Genomic DNA, 17,185 nt, shown 5'->3' on the forward strand with positions numbered 1-17,185 from the left:
AGCCCTGTTATGTTGGTGATAAGGTCCTTCCATGGAGGGTCTCAGCCCTGTTATGTTGGTGATAAGGTCCTTCCATGGAGGGGCTCGGCCCTGTTATGTTATTGATAAGGTCCTTCCATGGAGGGGCTCAGCCCTGTTATGTTAGTGATAAGGTCCTTCCATGGAGGGGCTCAGCCCTGTTATGTTAGTGATAAGGTCCTTCCATGGAGGGGCTCGGCCCTGTTATGTTAGTGATAAGGTCCTTCCATGGAGGGGCTCAACCCTGTTATGTTAGTGATAGGGTCCTTCCATGGAGGGGCTCGGCCCTGTTATGTTAGTGATAAGGTCCTTCCATGGAGGGGCTCAGCCCTGTTATGTTAGTGATAGGGTCCTTCCATGGAGGGGCTCAGCCCTGTTATGTTAGTGATAGGGTCCTTCCATGGAGGGGCTCAGCCCTGTTATGTTAGTGAAAGGGTCCTTCCATGGAGGGGCTCAGCCCTGTTATGTTAGTGATAAGGTCCTTCCATGGAGAGGCTCAGCCCTGTTATGTTAGTGATAAGGTCCTTCCATGGAGGGGCTCAGCCCTGTTATGTTAGTGATAAGGTCCTTCCATGGAGGCCCTGTTATGTTTGTGATAAGGTCCTTCCATGGAGAGGCTCAGCCCTGTTATGTTAGTGATAAGGTCCTTCCATGGAGGGGCTCAGCCCTGTTATGTTAGTGATAAGGTCCTTCCATGGAGAGGCTCAGCCCTGTTATGTTAGTGATAAGGTCCTTCCATGGAGGGTCTCAGCCCTGTTATGTTAGTGATAAGGTCCTTCCATGGAGGGTCTCAGCCCTGTTATGTTAGTGATAAGGTCCTTCCATGGAGAGGCTCAGCCCTGTTATGTTAGTGATAAGGTCCTTCCATGGAGGGTCTCAGCCCTGTTATGTTAGTGATAAGGTCCTTCCATGGAGGCCCTGTTATGTTGGTGATAAGGTCCTTCCATGGAGGGTCTCAGCCCTGTTATGTTGGTGATAAGGTCCTTCCATGGAGGGGCTCGGCCCTGTTATGTTATTGATAAGGTCCTTCCATGGAGGGGCTCAGCCCTGTTATGTTAGTGATAAGGTCCTTCCATGGAGGGGCTCAGCCCTGTTATGTTAGTGATAAGGTCCTTCCATGGAGGGGCTCGGCCCTGTTATGTTAGTGATAAGGTCCTTCCATGGAGGGGCTCAACCCTGTTATGTTAGTGATAGGGTCCTTCCATGGAGGGGCTCGGCCCTGTTATGTTAGTGATAAGGTCCTTCCATGGAGGGGCTCAGCCCTGTTATGTTAGTGATAGGGTCCTTCCATGGAGGGGCTCAGCCCTGTTATGTTAGTGATAGGGTCCTTCCATGGAGGGGCTCAGCCCTGTTATGTTAGTGAAAGGGTCCTTCCATGGAGGGGCTCAGCCCTGTTATGTTAGTGATAAGGTCCTTCCATGGAGAGGCTCAGCCCTGTTATGTTAGTGATAAGGTCCTTCCATCGAGGGTCTCAGCCCTGTTATGTTAGTGATAAGGTCCTTCCATGGAGAGGCTCAGCCCTGTTATGTTAGTGATAAGGTCCTTCCATGGAGGGGCTCAGCCCTGTTATGTTAGTGATAATGTCCTTCCATGGAGGGCCTGTTATGTTAGTGATAAGGTCCTTCCATGGAGAGGCTCAGCCCTGTTATGTTAGTGATAAGGTCCTTCCATGGAGGGGCTCAGCCCTGTTATGTTAGTGATAGGGTCCTTCCATGGAGGGGCTCAGCCCTGTTATGTTAGTGATAAGGTCCTTCCATGGAGGGGCTCAGCCCTGTTATGTTAGTGATAATGTCCTTCCATGGAGGGCCTGTTATGTTAGTGATAAGGTCCTTCCATGGAGAGGCTCAGCCCTGTTATGTTAGTGATAAGGTCCTTCCATGGAGGGTCTCAGCCCTGTTATGTTGGTGATAAGGTCCTTCCATGGAGGGGCTCAGCCCTGTTATGTTGGTGATAAGGTCCTTCCCTAGAGGGGCTCAGCCCTGTTATGTTGGTGATAAGGTCCTTCCATGGAGGGGCTCAGCCCTGTTATGTTAGTGATAGGGTCCTTCCATGGAGGCCCTGTTATGTTTGTGATAGGGTCCTTCCATGGAAAGGCTCAGTGTATATTGAATTCACAAGTTCTTGTAAGAGTGTTATATTTCTGAGACGATTCTCCACGACAGATGTTAGACTAGCAGGTGTCCACATACTTTTGGTCATGTAGTGTATGTAGCCTAATCTAAATCAGATAAAATCAAATGTTATTGGTCACAATGTCAGAGTGGCATAGACTAAGATACAGTAGAATAGTATAGAATACAGTATATACATATGAGATGAGTAATGCTTAGACTAAGATACAGTAGAATAGTATAGAATACAGTATATACATATGAGATGAGTAATGCCAGATATTTATAGCCCCGGCCAGATTCTTTTCACAACATTTCCAACAGAGACCATCAGGTTGGTCGGCATGATTAGTGATCATACTGTAGCTCAAACCTACTGTGACTGTTGAATGTCTGACGACGACCTAACTTTATAATAGTTTGTAGCCTACCTACCAGAATCTACCCGTCTTTCCTTCAAATCAACACATTTATCTGTCTTCTAATGCAGTGGTGTAAAGTACTTCAGTAAAATACTTTAAAGTACTACTTCAGTAGTTTTTGTGGGGAATCTGTCCTTTACTTTAATATTTATATTTTTAACAACTGTTACTTTTACTTCACTACATTCATAAATAAAATGATGTACTTTTTACTCCGAACATTTTCCCTGACAGACAAAAGTACTCCTTACATTTTGAATGCTCAGCAGGACAGGAAATGGACTCACTAAACACAAATGCTTTGTTTTTAAATTATGTCTGAGTGTTGGAGTGTGACCCTGGCTATCCGTATATTAAAATAACATGGAAATTGTGCAGTCTGGTTTGATTAATAAAAGGAATTTAAATTATTACTACTTTACTTTTACCTTTGATACTTAATTATATGTAAAACCAAATACTTGTAGACTTTTCCTGAAGTAGTATTTTACTGGGTGATTTTCACTTTTACTGAAGTCATTTTCTATGAAGGAATCTTTACTTTTACTCCAGTTTGAGAACTGAGTTCTGTTTCCACCACTGTTCTAACGTTCCATATGAGACACAGTTTCAACAGACATTCTGGAACTGAGTTCTGTTTCCACCGCTGTTCTAACGTTCCATATGAGTCACAGTTTCAACAGACATTCTGGAACTGAGTTCTGTTTCCACCACTGTTCTAACGTTCCATATGAGACAGTTTCAACAGACATTCTGGAACTGAGTTCTGTTTCCACCACTGTTCTAACGTTCCATATGAGACACAGTTTCAACAGACATTCTGGAACTGAGTTCTGTTTACACCACTGTTCTAACGTTCCATATGAGACACAGTTTCAACAGACATTCTGGAACTGAGTTCTGTTTCCACCACTGTTCTAACGTTCCATATGAGACACAGTTTCAACAGACATTCTGGAACTGAGTTCTGTTTCCACCACTGTTCAAACGTTCCATATGAGACACAGTTTCAACAGACATTCTGGAACTGAGTTCTGTTTCCACCACTGTTCTAACGTTCCATATGAGACACCGTTTCAACAGACATTCTGGAACTGAGTTCTGTTTCCACCACTGTTCTAACGTTCCATATGAGACACAGTTTCAACAGACATTCTGGAACTGCGTCGGCTACAAAGTTACTTTCAGTTTCATATGAGGAAATAAAGTAACGGTCACTGGGTGAATTCGTTTTGCATTGCCCGGCTCCCCGGGTGAGCAGAGTTTGCGCATTTTAGACCATTCCATTGGTCCTTAAAATAAATGTCCACCCACCTGTAGCACCGGGCCATGCAAAACAAACTTCCCACTGTCGCAGAGACACAGAGTTCTAATCCCAGACGCGTTTCTTCAAGACATCTCTCTTACATTATTTTTGATAAACATATAATTTACTCAATACCAAGTTTAGCTGTGTATATCCTCCAAAATGTGGGTTACTGTAGGACTTTAATAATTGTAAGCAGTCCTACAAACCCAAAAGGTTTTAATTTGAGAATGTTCATTTGTTTGCCTCAAATATGAAACTGTCTTCAAATATGTGATGATTAGTTGAATCAGGTGTGTAAGTGCTGGTAAGAACAAAAGGATGGAGAAACCCTGAGATAAACATAAAACCATATCATTGAAAAGCTCCTCCACCATCTTTACCAGACGTGTTACTGATAACATGTAGGACTACTGATTAGTTTACACTTTGAAAACTGCTGTCTGTCAGCAACTCAGCTCAAGTAGCAGTTCCACTAACTAGTAATATCTCATTCCAGGTATTCATTCTCTTACTCTGTCCATTGGAATAGATTATTGTTCAGAAATACTTACTTTATTTTTCAATAATCTCCATGTAGTGTTTTCTGCTCTGTCGTCTCAAAATGGATCCTGAACAAAACAACAACTTTACTTTCTGTTTCAGCTCACCCGCCTCCCCACCCTGATAATAAATTGTTATATTGGTATCTTCCACTAGATGGCAGTAAACACCTGCTGTAACTAGACTTTACAACTCTGTGTTATGTTTCATACAGGCAGTGTCCCAGAGTTGGAGTGTTGATCTAGGATCAGGTCCCCCTATCCATCTAATCTGATTCATTATGATCTAGGATCAGGTCCCCCTGTCCATCTAATCTGATTCATTATGATCTAGGATCAGGTCCCCCTCTTCATGTAATCTGATTCATTATGATCTAGGATCAGGTCCCTCCTCTCCATTTAATCTGATTCATTATGATCTAGGATCAGGTCCCTTCTCTCCATGTAATCTGATTCATTATGATCTAGGATCAGGTCCCCCCTCTCCATGTAATCTGATTCATTATGATCTAGGATCAGGTCCCCTCTCCATGTAATCTGATTCATTATGATCTAGGATCAGGTCCCCCCTCTCCATGTAATCTGATTCATTATGATCTAGGATCAGGTCCCCCCTCTCCATGTAATCTGATTCATTATGATCTAGGATCAGGTCCCCTCTCCATGTAATCTGATTCATTATGATCTAGGATCAGGTCCCTCCTCTCCATGTAATCTGATTCATTATGATCTAGGATCAGGTCTCCTCTCCATGTAATCTGATTCATTATGATCTAGGATCAGGTCTCCTCTCCATGTAATCTGATTCATTATGATCTAGGATCAGGTCCTCCTCTCCATGTAATCTGATTCATTATGATCTAGGATCAGGTCCCCCCTCTCCATGTAATCTGATTCATTATGATCTAGGATCAGGTCTCCTCTCCATGTAATCTGATTCATTATGATCTAGGATCAGGTCCCTCCTCTCCATGTAATCTGATTCATTATGATCTAGGATCAGGTCCCTTCTCTCCATGTAATCTGGTTCATTATGATTGTTTTGTCTCATGACTCTTTATATTCATGTAGCCTGGGGGAAATGTAGCTGTATTGAAATCACCTTGTTTTATAACCTTCTTTGTTGCTCAGTGGTGCTTCAGTTGTCCTGACCACGTCCAATTCTTTCACACAGTAATGCTCCAGCATCCACTCAGAGATTATGCATCTAATGCCTTCCTCAAATACTGCAGAGTTGTTAAGCAAGTCCCTGAGATCGTCCTGTTCAACCACATGTATTAGTTTATTTGTCAGATGAAACCTGAGGGGACTGTAGTGGGTCATAATGCATCAACATGGTTCTGAGGTCCTCAACAATGTTATTCTGTACCGTAGCTGGGATGCAGTGTTCTTTCCTGCTTTACTAAATAACAAGACAGATATTGTTTTAGAGACGTTCAATTAGCTGCTCAGTATTGATCTCTGTGTCTTGAACATATTCAGCCTCTGGCAGACTCTCTACGTCGCTCATGTCATCTTCAATGGGATCAGTCCCAGTCTCAAATTCATCACGAGGGCAATTCTCATCTAAGTTGGCTCTTTAAAGCTCTGTGTGGTTTTGGTAGATGTGTGACCGATAGAAGCTGAAACATCTATTTGTTTTCCCACACCCATTAACTCCACAGGTAGTTAGAACATGTGGTTCATGCTGGTGATAGAGGCCAATATGTGTGAGTGGTCTGGACACAGAGAATGTTTGCTCGTTGCAAAGTGGACAATAGAATAGAGATGGCATTCTTCAGAAAGACTGTGAACCTTGGAATGATGGAATGGAATCATGGAGATCATTGGTACTCAGCCACTTGTAGACATCATCAAGGGACCAGTCTTCCACAGCCACACTCTAATTCAGGTTGACACTAAAAGCAGAAGTGAAATGTATTAGTGTTGAGGCTAAAACAAAACCTATCCCACTCTCTCCAGACAACCACCTTTCCTCCTAATTAGTATTCATGGTTGTTCCATAACGAAGCAGAGCTTGTCAGGAAAGGTGAAGATGTCTGTCTCTTATTTATCTGACTCCATGTTTCTTAGTTTGGGACATTATGGGATTCTGCAGTCCCACATTTAAGTGTTGACTCAGATAATATGATGCTCCAAATGGGGCATTGAGTTCTTCTTCCATGTCGACCCAAAGTGTCCTGTTAGAGTTGTAGGTAAAGAGCCTATCAGGGCAGTTATAAAGTCTTCTTGATATAATTGTCCTGTTAGAGTTGTAGGTAAAGAGCCTATCAGGGCAGTTATAAAGTCTTCTTGATATAATTGTCCTATTAGAGTTGTCAATAAAGAGCCTATCAGGGCAGTTATAAAGGCTTCTTGATATAATTGTCCTATTAGAGTTGTCAGTAAAGAGCCTATCAGGGCAGTTATAAAGTCTTCTTGATATAATTGTCCTATTAGAGTTGTCAATAAAGAGCCTAACAGGGCAGTTATCAAGTCTTCTTGATATAATTGTCCTATTAGAGTTGTCAGTAAAGAGCCTATCAGGGCAGTTATAAAGTCTTCTTGATATAATTGTCCTATTAGAGTTGTCAATAAAGAGCCTATCAGGGCAGTTATAAAGTCTTCTTGATATAATTACATGTTGGGGAGCTTTAATCCTCCCTTCTAAGTCTTTGTCTGTAAACTAGCTTGGTTCATCCTGGTCCTTTTAATAGTCCACATTAATCATGTTGTCTCTGGTGTTAATAAAGGAGTAGGCAGGTATGGACAGTGGAAACATTAATCATGTTGTCTCTGGTGTTAAAGGAGTAGGCAGGTATGGACAGTGGAAAAATTAATCATGTTGTCTCTGGTGTTAAAGGAGTAGGCAGGTATGGACAGTGGAAACATTAATCATGTTGTCTCTGGTGTTAAAGGAGTAGGCAGGTATGGACAGTGGAAACATTAATCATGTTGTCTCTGGTGTTAAAGGAGTAGGCAGGTATGGACAGTGGAAACATTAATCATGTTGTCTCTGGTGTTAAAGGAGTAGGCAGGTATGGACAGTGGAAACATTAATCATGTTGTCTCTGGTGTTAAAGGAGTAGGCAGGTATGGACAGTGGAAACATTAATCATGTTGTCTCTGGTGTTAAAGGAGTAGGCAGGTATGGACAGTGGAAACATTAATCATGTTGTCTCTGGTGTTAAAGGAGTAGGCAGGTATGGACAGTGGAAACATTAATCATGTTGTCTCTGGTGTTAAAGGAGTAGGCAGGTATGGACAGTGGAAACATTAATCATGTTGTCTCTGGTGTTAAAGGAGTAGGCAGGTATGGACAGTGGAAACATTAATCATGTTGTCTCTGGTGTTAAAGGAGTAGGCAGGTATGGACCGTGGAAACATGAATCATGTTGTCCAGATGAATCATTTTTTCTTAGCTGTTTATATTGACATTACACTGTGTATCTCTGATAATGGCCCTTACTGATCATAGAGCTGTGTATCTCTGATAATGGCCCTTACTGATCATAGAGCTGTTTATATTGACATTACACTGTTTATCTCTGATAATGGCCCTTACTGATCATAGAGCTGTGTATCTCTGATAATGGCCCTTACTGATCATAGAGCTGTTTATATTGACATTACACTGTTTATCTCTGATAATGACCCTTACTGATCATAGAGCTGTTTATCTCTGATAATGGCCCTTACTGATCATAGAGCTGTTTATACTGACATTACACTGTGTATCTCTGATAATGGCCCTGGCAGAGCATCCTATTGGAAACTTAATAGCTCTATATTAAAACATGAGTTGGTCCAGATGGAGATAAACAATGTAATTAAACACTTCAGGAACAACGCTATGAATAACAATTCATACCGTAATAACTGGGAGCTTTTTAAGGTTGGAAAATATGCAAGAAAACATGAGAGTTTTGTTGTCAAGACCAGGAGAGCTGAAGAAGAAAGTGTAATTACAAAGATCACCTGTCTTGTTCAAAAGCCTGTTGAAAGTCTTTCAGAGGAGGATACATCTGTTCTGTTTGATCTACAACACCAGTTGGATGATATGTATAAACTGAAAGCAGACGGAACCTTAGTCAGATGTAGGTAGAAATGGAGGAGGATAAATCTGTTCTGTTTGATCTACATCACCAGTTGGATGATATGTATAAACTGAAAGCTGACGGAACCTTTGTCAGATGTAGGTAGAAATGGAGGAGGATAAATCTGTTCTGTTTGATCTACAACACCAGTTGGATGATATGTATAGTCAGATGTAGGTAGAAATGGAGGAGGATAAATCTGTTCTGTTTGATCTACAACACCAGTTGGATGATATGTATAGTCAGATGTAGGTAGAAATGGAGGAGGATGGACAAAATATATCAGATTTTTTTTCAGGTTAGAAAAATACCACTCTAAAAATAATACAATTCAGCATTTAAATATGACTGGTCTCATCACAGATGATCCCACATTAATCTCCATCTTCAGTTGCATCTTCTACAGTATTGTGAGGTGTCCTCAACTCTTTTGTTTTGATTATCTGGGGGGTGTGAAATCAGTTGGTGAGGCTGACAGGGAACAGTGTCATGACCCTGTTATAGTTGAACACATCATTTATTCTATTGAACAACTTAAAAATAATAAGTCTCCTGGGACTGATGGTATATCTGCTGAGTTTTACACAACTGTTTACAGAACAGTTAGTCCCTTTTCTGTTGGAGGTCTCCTGGGACTGATGGTGTATCTGCTGAGTTTCACACAACTGTTTACAGAACAGTTAGTCCCTTTTCTGTTGGAGGTCTCCTGGGACTGATGGTATATCTGCTGAGTTTTACACAACTGTTTACAGAACAGTTAGTCCCTTTTATGTTGGAGGTCTCCTGGGACTGATGGTGTATCTGCTGAGACTGATGGTGTATCTCCTGGGACTGATGGTGTATCTGCTGAGTTTTACACAACTGTTTACAGAACAGTTAGTCCCTTTTCTGTTGGAGGTCTCCTGGGACTGATGGTATATCTCCTGGGACTGATGGTATATCTGCTGAGTTTTACACAACTGTTTACAGAACAGTTAGTCCCTTTTCAGTTGGAGGTCTCCTGGGACTGATGGTGTATCTGCTGAGACTGATGGTATATCTCCTGGGACTGATGGTGTATCTCCTGGGACTGATGGTGTATCTCCTGGGACTGATGGTGTATCTCCTGAGACTGATGGTATATCTCCTGGGACTGATGGTGTATCTGCTGGGACTGATGGTATATCTCCTGGGACTGATGGTGTATCTGCTGAGACTGATGGTGTATCTCCTGAGACTGATGGCATATCTGTTGGGACTGATGGTTTATCTGCTGAGACTGATGGTGTATCTCCTGGGACTGATGGTTTATCTGCTGAGACTGATGGTATATCTGCTGGGACTGATGGTATATCTCCTGGGACTGATGGTGTATCTCCTGGGACTGATGGTGTATCTGCTGAGACTGATGGTGTATCTCCTGAGACTGATGGTATATCTGCTGAGACTGATGGTATATCTGCTGAGACTGATGGTGTATCTCCTGGGACTGATGGTGTATCTCCTGAGACTGATGGTATATCTGCTGAGACTGATGGTGTATCTCCTGGGACTGATGGTGTATCTCCTGGGACTGATGGTGTATCTGCTGGGACTGATGGTGTATCTCCTGGGACTGATGGTGTATCTCCTGGGACTGATGGTGTATCTCCTGGGACTGATGGTGTATCTCCTGAGTTTTACACAACTGTTTACAGAACAGTTAGTCTCTTTTCAGTTGGAGGTATTTTCTGAAAGTGTTGCAGGAATTAAATTCCTCTGTTTTAACACCCAATTAAAATTAAATACTCTGTCAATTCATAAGGATTTGTATGACCCTTATTTTATAGTAATGGACAGAGCCCAGACTAAGCATTCTAGCCAGTCTGGCGATATAGTTCATTAATTTCTACCAAGGAACAGACAGTCATTGTTCTAATTCTTGATTATATTTACACACATTATATTCAGTACTAAGATTAAAAAGAAAATTCATACATATACAGTAACATAATAGTATTCTGATTAGTGCATATACAGTAACATAATAGTATTCTGATTAGTTACATATACAGTAACATAATAGTATTCTGATTAGTACATATACAGTAACATAATAGTATTCTGATTAGTACATATACAGTAACATAATAGTATTCTGATTAGTACATATACAGTAACATAATAGTATTCTGATTAGTACATATACAGTAACATAATAGTATTCTGATTAGTACATATACAGTAACATAATAGTATTCTGATTAGTACATATACAGTAACATAATAGTATTCTGATTAGTACATATACAGTAACATAATAGTATTCTGATTAGTACATATACAGTAACATAATAGTATTCTGATTAGTACATATACAGTAACATAATAGCATTCTGATTAGTACATATACAGCAACATAATAGTATTCTGATTAGTACATATACAGTAACATAATAGTATTCTGATTAGTACATATACAGTAACATAATAGTATTCTGATTAGTACATATACAGTAACATAATAGTATTCTGATTAGTACATATACAGTAACATAATAGTATTCTGATTAGTACATATACAGTAACATAATAGTATTCTGATTAGTACATATACAGTAACATAATAGTATTCTGATTAGTCAGTCCTGATTGAAATGTATAAATAATTAGTAATTATTGATACAAATTCCCTTAAAATATCCACCCTTTGATTAAATATTATACATCCAATCACACATGTAGTTATATTACAATATTAAAAAGCCTATTTCTATTTTTACTAGAAATATTTATTGTTATCAAAACATCACCTAAACATAACCCAACACTTGTTATCAAAACATCACCTAAACATAACCCACTACTTGCATTCGCCATGACTGTTTCTTAGGCCTACATCAGAATCATAACTCTTCTTATCAGGAATTTCGTTACAATCTTCATAAAAAAAACAGTCTAATAATGAAACAAGATACAACCTAACCTCCCTAAACATCAAAAATGGTCTCATCAAATATAAATTCCACGCAAATGAAGGATCCAGATTCGTCCACTTGTTCTGTAGACATGCATTCAGCACTCCACGGGTCAGAACCTGGAATCCCCTGGTACCTCACCATCTATTGCCATCGATTTCACTGATTTGTCCGGAGCTGTGTTATTTGGGATGTAAGCACAAACATGGTCCCGAAAATCACGCATACTTCTCCCTTTTCAGCCAATAACATATCTAATGCAATTCTATTCTGCCAAGCCATCAGGCTGGTTGCTTCAGTCTGTTCTGCAAAACCTTTAATAGCATCTCTGGTACAATTGGTAAAACGCTGTTGATTATAATAAATATAATTAATCCAGTCCACGTTCTTATTGAGAGTAGACCACCTGGAAATGCTTAACTCTAATCCTGCTAGGATCTGATTTCTTGCTTTGAACTCATCTGGCACCCCCCGTGGAACCCCAATGTTATCAATGTATACTTTGTCATCAAAGACTCAGATGGAGTAGCTCTTTTCTCCCGTTTGGCTAAACTTCATGTCTTGGTATTGAATGAGTGTGAAAGGCATTCCCAAATGTACAAGGGAGCATAATCCTGTCCAATCTGCCGGTAAAACCTCGCCCTGACATCATTTCCCAAGAGTATTGTACCGGGCCAAACGGAAATAATCTCCTCCGGTCACTGTAAAGGGAGGAACCTGTGGATATAAATAGTGCAAATCAATGCAACTGTCATTATCTGGCATTACTGCTTTCGTGAACAGCTTTACCATACTGGCCTAACCTCCTCTACCCGGAACCGTACTAGGGTGTCGACCAAGACCTGGTCATATCCATCATATCACAACCCTAGATCCTCCTTCATTACTGTTTAAAGGGTAAGGTGTATCTTTATGCAATACATCCCTCTCTCTGGATTACAGTCAAAAACTCTCACCTTCACTATACTCCACCTCCTTCCATACTGGTGAGTGGATTCATATAGCCCTCTCTCTCCATATGAGCTATGACCTGTGTCCATGATCAATATGGGGACCTGCACCGATATATACCATAATGTCTCAGAGTCCTAGACTGCCATGTAGTTAGGGACCCCATTTGGTCTACATAAAACTCCACTGAGACATCCTTCCCAACCTCTACTCTAACTTCCTGTCTACCCAGATCTAGGGATCTCTTATGCTTGTTTTGGAACAAAATCCTCATCGTATAAACCATGGGTCAAATTACCACTCTCCGCATACTCAGGTAGGACGTGCTGTATCAGGAATATGGCACCCACGATAAGACAGCTCAGACGAACAGCTTCCATGTGAAGCACCACCCTCTCCCCGAGAACACATCACTAGCAAGAGCCAGACACACCTTCACTTCTATGAACAAAAACAGGGGTGAAAAGACAGGAAGGATTTTCTTCATTCGAGCGATGGCCCCCGGAATTCTGTTAATTCCAGTTCTCCTCTCAAACACTGTTTATTGTTCGACAGTGTCACTGTGTCTTACCCTCCCGCCGTGCGATATGAATCCGGGTAGCTCTTTCAGCTAGCTGTCACCAGGAGTCCTTGGTATGGTCCCCCCAACAAGCCTCTGGGACTGGATTGAGTGACTTCACCTGTAGTTCACCTGTAATGCATAAAATCCTTGACATACAGGCTTGGTTAACAAACAGTTTCTAATATGTTTTATCTGATTATATCTTTAACTTCTAGGCCTATTTGTTAGCTAAACATTTTTTTATTTTTTTTATTATTAGTTTATTATCCAATAGGCCACTAATTTACCCATCCCCCTTTTGATACCTGACTCTGCCCAGGTAACAACCTTATCTACCCTAAATAATGACTTAGGTAGGATTAGTAAATTATCCTTATATTCTTACATTATCATGTATGTCCAATTCTCCCTTGGGCATCCATTCTTATCAATCCTGTATCAATTATCTGGCAAATGTCTTATCTAGTTTAAGAAGTATTTGTGCTAAGCGTCTCACTGTTTGACTTTATCTAAAATCATTGATTTTAGAAAAAACATGTCTATAAGTGGCAATCTCTAAAGTCCTTACATTTCCTTAATCAATCTGTCTTAATCCTTACAATAATTCTAAATCATCACAGATGTCATATATTCCTGTTAAATTTAGTAATATTTAAAAAACTCCTAATAGTCAAACAGAGCCAAAACAAATCCTAACCATATCAAAGTCCTTCCCACACTAATAAGCTCTTTCCTTCAGAGATCCTTAGTATTCTATCTGACAATAACATGAATTTAATATATGTTGCATAGTGTGGAATACCTTATCTACAGTAATTTATCACCCCTAAGAACTGAAACTTATTTTTCTATGTAATTTCCTGCCCTATTGGCTTAATTCGGTGTCCTGTCCAAACCTCAAAGGACCATGTTTTATCTCCCCCTATTTATTCTCAATGATAAATAGGATTATTTTCTGTTGTAATACCAAATCAATAATAGCCAATTCGAAAACTTCACTGCTAATATTGTAAAACAGAATCCTGAAACACTTTCTCATCAGTGATTCAAACAATAATTCTAACCCCAAACTAAAACTCCATTATAATTAATTGACCTTAAAACTAGTAACTCAATATGACCACATTCATTATACCAATGACTCTCCCCTGAGGCTGATCAGACCTCAGAAGATAGCCATGATAAGGTCAATAAGTCAACCCACCCTTGTATAGTCATGTTCCATACTACATTAGACATATTAAAGAACCCTTTATCCTTAAAATAAAAAAATTAACTTGTGTAATTAAAACTCATAAAATAAAAACTCATAAAGTTCCATATGTGAGCGTGCCTCTTTAAAATACCTTTGCACAATAACAAATAGTCCTAACAAATGTTTTATGTGTATGTATTTGCAAACCTTAATGATTAAACAACTTAATAAACTTCCAGGCCTTTTTCAATTTGGTCGTTTATTCCCTCAATCTCCCCCACTCTCCCCAAGATTATAATCCCAGGAAACGTCTAAAAGTGAGACACCTAAACATCAATTTTCCCAGAAGAACACAACACGCCTAACTAGCATTCACTATGCTACTTCGATTCAGAAACTCAAAAGTGAACTATAAACTAAACCTAATGATAATTCCCCTTTGACTCAAATCATTAATCATAAGTTTTAAACAACGTCTATGTATATGTTTACTTAAATGAACATGCTACCCTTAGATACAATTAACCAGATAACATTATTATCCAATGTATTACTTTTTCCCTCTGCCGCAAATGTCGTACATTTCTCAGGGTAAGAAATCTGTAATTTAATCCCAGATATTTAATAAAAATGTAAACTCATTCTCCCATGGCTCCTTTAATTTACTTATTTTAGATAACTTCCATCCATCCCGGAATAAGGAATTCTACTTAAACACACCAGAATACAATGTTTAATTAAGTTAAATCATTTAGTCCATAATGTTGCTTGATCAGTGGTTATGCTGTTAGCAGGACAAAATGAGTCTACATGAAAAGTGGAATAATGTTAAAGCCTCGGCCCCTTTTCGCCTAAAATGACATACCCAAATCTAACTGCCTGTAGCTCAGGCCCTGAAGCAACGATATGCATATTATTGGTAAGAAAAAACTTTGAAGTTGTGAAAGGAATGTAGGAGAATATAACATATTAGATCAACTGTTTTTTTGCATTTTTTTTGTACCATCATCTTTGAAATGCAAGAGAAAGTTCATTATGTATTATTCCAGCCCAGGTGTAATTTTGATGTTGGCCACTAGATGGCAGAAGTGTATGTGCAAAGTTTCAGACTGATCCAATGAACCATTGCATTTCTGTTTCAAATTTTGTATCAAGACTGCCCAAATGTGCCTAATTGACAACAATTTTGGACCCCCTTGTGGCCCCCTTAAATGTGGAGTATGAAATAATTATTACGATATGACAACAATAATGTCTAACGTAACTGGCCCCTCTAACAGTACAACTGGCCCCAGCTTGGCCCCCCCAGTTGAAACGGTCTAGAACCACCAGTGAAGAATATGTGAATAAACATTTGAACGTATCTATTTTTCTGTTCAGGAAAAAATGGTCATGTCTATAAAACAACAATCTAAAATAGTCAATGGGTGATGAACATGTTTTATTTGACTACATTAAACATTAACATACGACACAAAGGATGTATTCATCATAACTGGACCAGTTTGCCCCATTCTGTGTATTATTCAGTAATATATACATAAAAGGTGGGAAACCAAAGTCAATCTAGCCCAGTCTTCTGCTATGCAAATCATTACAGAGTTTAAGACTAAAGTATATGGAATGGAATGGGCAATTCATTAACGCATATATTTGTACACTGCATGTTTTGCATTAGATATATTAGACATCAGCAAACAACAAGAAAGGGAAATACATGTTTATAATGTTTATAATGTAGCACAGTTTTGTCCAGGCAATTCTGTTATCTAGCATTATCAGGGTTGGGTGAATGAGCCCCTTTACATACATCTCATTCTCAACTGACTAGAAAGAGTGTTTTGCCTGAGAACTAAGTCAGCACTAGCACTGTCCCTAGAACTGTCTTTAGCAATGTCCCTAGAACTGCCCCTAGCACTGTCCCTAGAACTGCCCCTAGCACTGTCCCTAGAACTGTCCCTCGCACTCTCCCTAGAACTGCCCCTAGCACTGTCCCTAGAACTGTCTTTAGCACTGTCCCTAGAACTGCCCCTAGCACTGTCCCTAGAACTGTCCCTAGCACTGTCCCTAGAACTGTCCCTAGAACTGTCCCTAGCACTGTCCCTAGCACTGTCCCTAGAACTGTCCCTAGAACTGTCCCTAGAACTGTCCGTAGCACTGTCCCTAGCACTGTCCCTAGAACTGTCCCTAGAACTGTCCCTAGAACTGTCCCTATAACTGTCCGTAGAACTGTCCCTAGCACTGTCCCTAGAACTGCCCCTAGCACTGTCCCTAGCACTGTCCCTAGAACTGCCCCTAGCACTGTCCCTAGAACTGTCCCTAGAACTGTCCCTAGAACTGCCCCTAGCACTGTCCCTAGAACTGTCCCTAGAACTGTCACTAGCACTGTCCCTAGAACTGTCCCTAGCACTGTCCCTATATAGCGCTGTCACTAGCACTGTAACTATATAGCACTGTCCCTGGCACTTTCCCTATATAGCACTGTCACTAGCACTATCCCTATATAGCACTGTCACTAGCACTGTCCCTATATAGCGCTGTCACTAGCACTATCCCTATATAGCACTGTCACTAGCACTGTCCCTATATAGCGCTGTCACTAGCACTGTAACTATATAGCACTGTCCCTGGCACTTTCCCTATATAGCACTGTCACTAGCACTGTAACTATATAGCACTGTCACTAGCACTGTCCCTATTTAGCACTGTCACTAGCACTGTAACTATATAGCACTGTCACTAGCACTGTAACTATATAGCACTGTCACTAGCACTGTAACTATATAGCACTGTCCCCATATAGCACTGTAACTATATAGCACTGTCACTGGCACTGTCCCTATATAGCACTGTCCCTATATAGCACTGTCACTAGCACTGTACCTATATAGCACTGTCCGTCCCTATATAGCACTGTCCCTATATAGCACTGTCCCCATATAGCACTGTCCCTATATATCACTGTCACTAGCACTGTAACTATATAGCACTGTCACTAGCACTGTAACTCTATAGCACTGTCACTAGCACTGTAACTATATAGCACTGTAACTATATAGCATTGTC

At 40.3% G+C, this 17,185-nt stretch overlaps 1 protein-coding gene across 1 annotated transcript in view; it reads left to right on the forward strand.

The window, feature by feature from the left end:
- LOC118937844 (NLR family CARD domain-containing protein 3-like) overlaps positions 1–17,185 on the forward strand; it is a 159,253-nt gene that overhangs the window by 121,331 nt on the left and 20,737 nt on the right. The gene's annotated exons all lie outside the window — the stretch shown is intronic.

Source organism: Oncorhynchus mykiss, chromosome 12, assembly GCF_013265735.2.
Source record: "Oncorhynchus mykiss isolate Arlee chromosome 12, USDA_OmykA_1.1, whole genome shotgun sequence".
NCBI classification, from domain to species: Eukaryota; Metazoa; Chordata; class Actinopteri; order Salmoniformes; family Salmonidae; genus Oncorhynchus; species Oncorhynchus mykiss.